The sequence below is a fragment of the Panthera pardus genome, unplaced genomic scaffold (genome assembly GCF_024362965.1).
Source record: "Panthera pardus isolate Hobbes unplaced genomic scaffold, ASM2436296v1 HiC_scaffold_24, whole genome shotgun sequence".
Taxonomy (NCBI): domain Eukaryota; kingdom Metazoa; phylum Chordata; class Mammalia; order Carnivora; family Felidae; genus Panthera; species Panthera pardus.
Window position 1 is genome coordinate 65,583,424 of NW_026526810.1, and position 5,996 is coordinate 65,589,419.

Below are 5,996 nucleotides of genomic sequence, written 5' to 3' on the forward strand. Positions count from 1 at the left end.
ATCATACAAGAGAGTCTGGACTCTTACAGAGCAGCCACTTCTCTTCCAGTATGTCCAAGAAGAGGCCCAGCTGGAGCACACAGAGGACATCATCTTGCCCAAGAAGAAAAGAAGGCAGAATTGGAGCAAAGAGGAAAAAACAGATATTTCAATAGCAGGAATAGCTTTGTGATATTTGACTACATTCAGCAGTGAAATAAACATCCTTGTCAGAGTGTGTTCAGGTGAATGCCTACACTGGGAATGTTGTCTACACCGGTCAGGCTAGAACTCGATGATATGAGCTCTTTTTCCTCCCTAGAATTCCTGACAGAAGTCTATGTGTTAAGAAAATCAGGACCACCACCAAAAAGCAACTGCAGTTAACTGTTTTGGTATATTCCTTCCCAGTTTTCTTTCTCAACATATAGATTATCGCTCTGTATATGTAATCCTACTCCATATGCACATTTGTATATTTGCTCACATTACATAATCAATTCTTTACATTATTAGATACTTTTTCCAACCAGCATTTTTAATAAGCTACATTAATATTATGTCTAGGAACAGACTACAGTTTACTTTATCAGTTCCTTATGACTGAGAATTTAGAAGGCTTCTACATTTTTCCTATTATTAAAATTGCTGTAATGACCGAGACAGCTGGGTGGCTCAGTTGGTTAAGCATCTGAGTCTTGATTTTGGCTCAGGTCATGATCTCGTGGTCCGTGGGATAGAGCCCCCCATTGGGCTCTGCACTGACAGCACAGAACCTACTTGGGATTCTCTCTGTTCCTCTCTGTCTGCCCCAACTCCACTCGCACACTTGCTCTCTCTCTTAAAATAAATAAATAAACATTTTTTTTAAGTTGCTGTAAAGACTGTATGTGTATATCATCTTTTCATTACTTAAAGTTAACATATATGTATATGAGAATAAATACATATATATAAAGTTTATTTATATGTAAATCTGAAGTAGTCCTCATTTCTCTCATTTAGAAGATTCAAAATAAAGGTTTTTAGCCAACTTGAATATATAAACCTTTAGGGTTGTAGATGAAATTATCAAATTCTACTTTAAAACGTTTAATGTATTAATTTAGTTATACATACATATTTAAAATCACATATTATATGAAATAGTATATTCATTTTGAAATACTGCTTTTTTCCATCATCATAGTTCATAAAACTTTATTCAAATTCTTCACAAGCATCTCAAATCAATTTATTTGTCCTCCGTAGAGCTGCTTCTTTTAATCTTTAAACATTTATCCAAAGCATATCAAGCGCACTTGTGTTTAAGTTGTTTGAATTATAGCACGTTATGAATCCACATATGAAGCTATCACTGAAACATTTTTGAACCATGATACCTACTCATAAAACGTTAGAACTGTTGTTTTGCCAATTACACTATAAGCAAATATTCCTGATTTCCACAACAAAACATTTACTTTAAAAGACCCCAAAGGGGCTCCTGGGTGGCTCAGTCAGTTGGGCGTCTGACTTCAGCTCAGGTCATGATCTTATGGTCCGTGGGTTTGAGCCCCACGTCACGCTCTGTGCTAACAGTTCACAGCCTGGAGCCTGGTTCAGATTCTGTGTCTCCCTCTCTCTCTGCCCCTCCCCTGCTCATGCTCTGTATCTCAAAAATTAATAAATGTTAAAAATAATAACAAATTATAAAAGACTCTACAACAATAGATATTTAACCAATATTGAACTTTTGTCATTGCGAAAGCATACTCTCTAGAATAGTTACTAAATCCTCGTTAAATTTCTTCATCATCTTTTTCACTGATCTCATCTGCTGATTTTTATAAGTAGCCATGAACTAGCATTAATTGAGAACATTCCAGGTTAATGCCTCTTCACTAATCTGTACTCAACCACACAAAATAAAATAGCTGTGTAAAAGCATTGTAATACTGCTTTTTGTAATTTTTATAAGGAACCAAATATAAGGGACTCTCTCTTCTCTGAGGATAATAAACCTCACTCTATATTCAAACATATATAGCATTTTTGCACAGTCAATTCCTCAAAGTGGAAGTATTTCCTCAAACTAGTATGAATATTTTCACCCTCTTGATATTAAATAATTGACTTTCAATAAAAAACAACCATTTATATTGTTATCAACATCTTGCCAGCATTGGGAACATCACCTTTTCTAACAAAAGCACTGTTTAAATATCTGTCAGAGGAAAAATGGTTTGTTAATGCTTTATTTACATCTTTTATTACTGGATGGTTAAAACATTTTTCTAAGTTTGTTAACCAGTGACTAACTTTCTTTATTTGTCCTTTGCCCATTTTTTCCAGATTCTTAGTATTTTACTTATTGATTTTTGTGACTGTAATAATTTTGTGCCTCTGAATTTTATAGCAATTAACCACAAAAACAGCGTTGGGGAAAGGAAATTTCTGAGGTATTCTGGGTGGCAGCGAGTGGTAATGGCAAAATGCCAAGGAAAGGGAAGAAGGAAAAAAGAGAGTTTTTGTATTGCTGTGTTTCACCGTGACAGGGTTATCACAGAGGTTGAAGTTCATTAAACCTTTATTCAAAAACACTCAGCTGTGATCCCCTATGTATGTTGCATCAGGAGGAGTCCTCTGAGTGTCCAGGGGAAAATAATATGTGAACTTTATTGCTCCCTGATGCCCTAACTCCTTTCTTTAGGGATATACTCCATATCATCTACTGCAATTGTTTCACAATGTGGGCAACTATCACCAATGTCATCAGTAATAAATAATCCCAACCATACATTTTAACAGCATTTATTAAATATACTCGGGGCAGTGTAAAAGAGAATATCATGGAAGGCATAAAGAGAATGGGAGTAACAATGGCCTTGAGCCTGTGTACTGAGTCCCACACTTGCAGATGATGAATCCAGGTGAACCCAGGTCTGTCTAATTTACATAATTCCTCCCCTCAAAGAGCTCGATGCCTAGTACAACAAAACAAGGGTTTGGAAAGTGGTTGTTGTGAAATGAATTTCATCTCATTGCAATATGACATGCTTAAAGAGTTCAATTTTTTTTTCAATAACCAGAAGTGCATCCACAAGATAAACCTCTGACACCAAATTCCCAAATCCAAACCATTCATGTGTCTTGTTCAAATAAGGAAACTGTGGAATGAGGGAGCAGAGAGGCAAGAAGGTTGCCATTAGGCAGTCCTGGACAAATGGCCCAGTTATGTGATGGAGAATAGACTCTTCATGAATAAATCCTGAGTTATCAGAAAGTCACAAATAAGTAAACAGAGGGTGGCAGGGGGAGTTTTGCAGGTAGAGTTATCTGGGAAATGCTCTTGGAGAGAAATCCTGAGCTGGTCTTTGAAGATAGTGTAAGATCTAGCATAACCAGGAATATTATTTCAGAGTCAAGGAATCTTCCTCTGTGACGGAATGCCACCAAGCGGTTTCCTCATTGCAGAGCAAAGGCACAATTTATCCCTGCCCACTTAAACTGTGTGTTTTTGAATGATATTTCCTGGGAACGAAGCAATATTTCTGTTCACTTCAGATGATCAGTCAATGTTAATACCATAGATCTGAGAGCTTACGAGTCTCGAACTCTCCTTCACTCTTCTCTTGACCCTACATACGTTTGATCCAAGAGCACAGGGATTAATCTCTTCATCCTGGGATTACAATCATCAGCACACCAAAATTGCTCTTTTTTAAGTCTAGAAGAGCAAAAGCAATGCATAGGGAAATAAAACTATACCCAGGCTTCCTCCCAGGTTGTGCAAAATAACTAGGCTTATGGCTTAAAGGATAGAATACATCAACTCAATCAAAATAAAATCAGAAGAGCCCTTTTTCAGGGAATATAAACAATTCACAGAGATATCACTTAAATGAAACTCTTACTTTCAGTACAGAAATGGAACACATCATCCTTGGATTACTCAGTTTCTAAAAGAGCAAACCCTTTTAGATATTAATTTTTTAGCATATAGCAATGAGTTTTTAACATATCTCTCTGGTATAGCAGACTGGAGGCATTCACAGTTACAGAATAGCTTCCTGCTTCACACAAGAAATCATGCAGAAAAAAATATTCCAAGCCAAAAAAAAAAAAAAAAGTTTTAAAGCACTTTACTTGCTGGTTGCAATGGGAATATGTAACTTTACAAAAGATAGATTTTTCTGTCACTGTCTGATCCTAGGGATCGACATTAGCCTCATTCAGTCATTATGTCCATCTTGACATGACACAGTATCCACAGCATCCCCCACACAGGACGTCTGCCCCAAATCAGTAAATAAACTCAACCTAATCCAACTTTTAGTTCTAAAAGGAGACAGGGAGCTAGAATAACAAGTTAAAGGATTCCACAAAGAAACAATGAAACAAATCCAGAAGGTAAGATAATCAGTGAAACAAATCCAGAAGGTAAGATAATCAACAGGACAACAGCCCCTATCCCTTCAATAATCAACGTCATGAGAAGAAAACAAAGTACAGTGGAGGGAAAGCAGTGAAAGGAGGACTACTACATATTCAAAGAACTTAAAAAATTTAGCACCAAATGAAATGCATAACCTTTCAGCATAATCTGCTGTTTTTATTTATTTATTTTTAATGTTTATTTATTTTTTAGAGAGAGCAAGCGGAGGAGGGGCAGAGAGAGGGGGGCACAGAGGGTCTGAAGCAGATTCTGTACTGACAGCAGAGAGCCAAGGTGAGCTTGAACTCAAGAATCATGAGATCATGACCTGAGCCAAATCTGTTTTTAAAAATTGTCTGTAGGGGCGTCTGGGTGGCTCAGTCGGTTGAGTTTCTGACTCTTGGTTTCAGCTCAGATCATGATCTCATGGTTGATTTCGAGCCCCACAATTGGGCTCTGCGCTGACAGAGAGAGTCTCTCTCCCTCTCTCTCTGCCCCTCCCCCCCCCACTCATACTCATGCACACTCTCTCTGTCTCAAAATAAATGAATAAACATTTTAAATAAATAAACAAACATTTAAAAACTCTATCAAAAAAAAAAAAACGGGGAGGAGCCAAGATGGTGGAACAGTGTGGAAGTTTTTTGTGTGTCTTGCATCCATGAAATACAGCCAGACCAACACTAAACTATTCTGCACACCTAGAAAACTGATCTGAGGATGAACACAATAATCTGCACAACCTAAACCACAGAATTCAGCAGGTACGTGGCGCAGAGAGGTGAACTGGGGGAGAAGCCGCGGAGGGCAGGGAGGTGGTTTTGCTTGTTGAGAGAGGACAGAGATGGGGGGGAATATGGGAAAAGCACCCCTCCAAAGTAGTTGGAGAGAAAATGGAAAAGTGGAAACAGCCGCAGGGACTGAACTAAAAAGGGAGAAAGGAGAGGGTTTAAATTCCATTAAGACTATAAACAGGGGGAGCGCAGAGCCTGAAACTCCACAGCTCAATACCTGGTGGTGCTCTGGTGGGAAGGGTGAATCCCCAGGAGCAGAGTGGAGTCCAGGGTTCTTCAGGCCACAAGTGGAAAGGCGGTTGCCTTGCCGGGAGGACACCTGGTAGAGGCTGTGTGGGTCCCCCGAAGGTAAGGCCCCAGTGGACCCGGGAGAACAATCACATTCGCTGGTGCTGGAACAAGGTCATTAAGGGTGAAGCCTGGTGCCAGATGCATGTTGTGATTTTCCATAATCCCTGAAACGCTGCTGCTACACCATCTCACGAACTTTTTCTGGGGCGGGCTGGCACCAGGCCTCAGTCTCTATGCATCAGCAGCAGCCCAGTCCCGCAAATGTTCCTGGGTGCGGCTGGCAACCGACCATTTCTCGGTGAGACCCTCCCGCAGAAGGGCAGAACAGGTCAAAACCGCAGTCCCTCAGAAGTAAGGGGCTGGGGAAAATAGCCGCATCTGAGACAAAACTCAGGAGGCAAGTATTGCCTGGGGCTTGGTCACGGACAGTGTAAAAGCGAGGAGTGGATGGAAGCTGAGGACAAACGGTGGGTGCCTGATTGCTGCTCGGGGAGAGCAGAGTTCTGGGGTAGCTG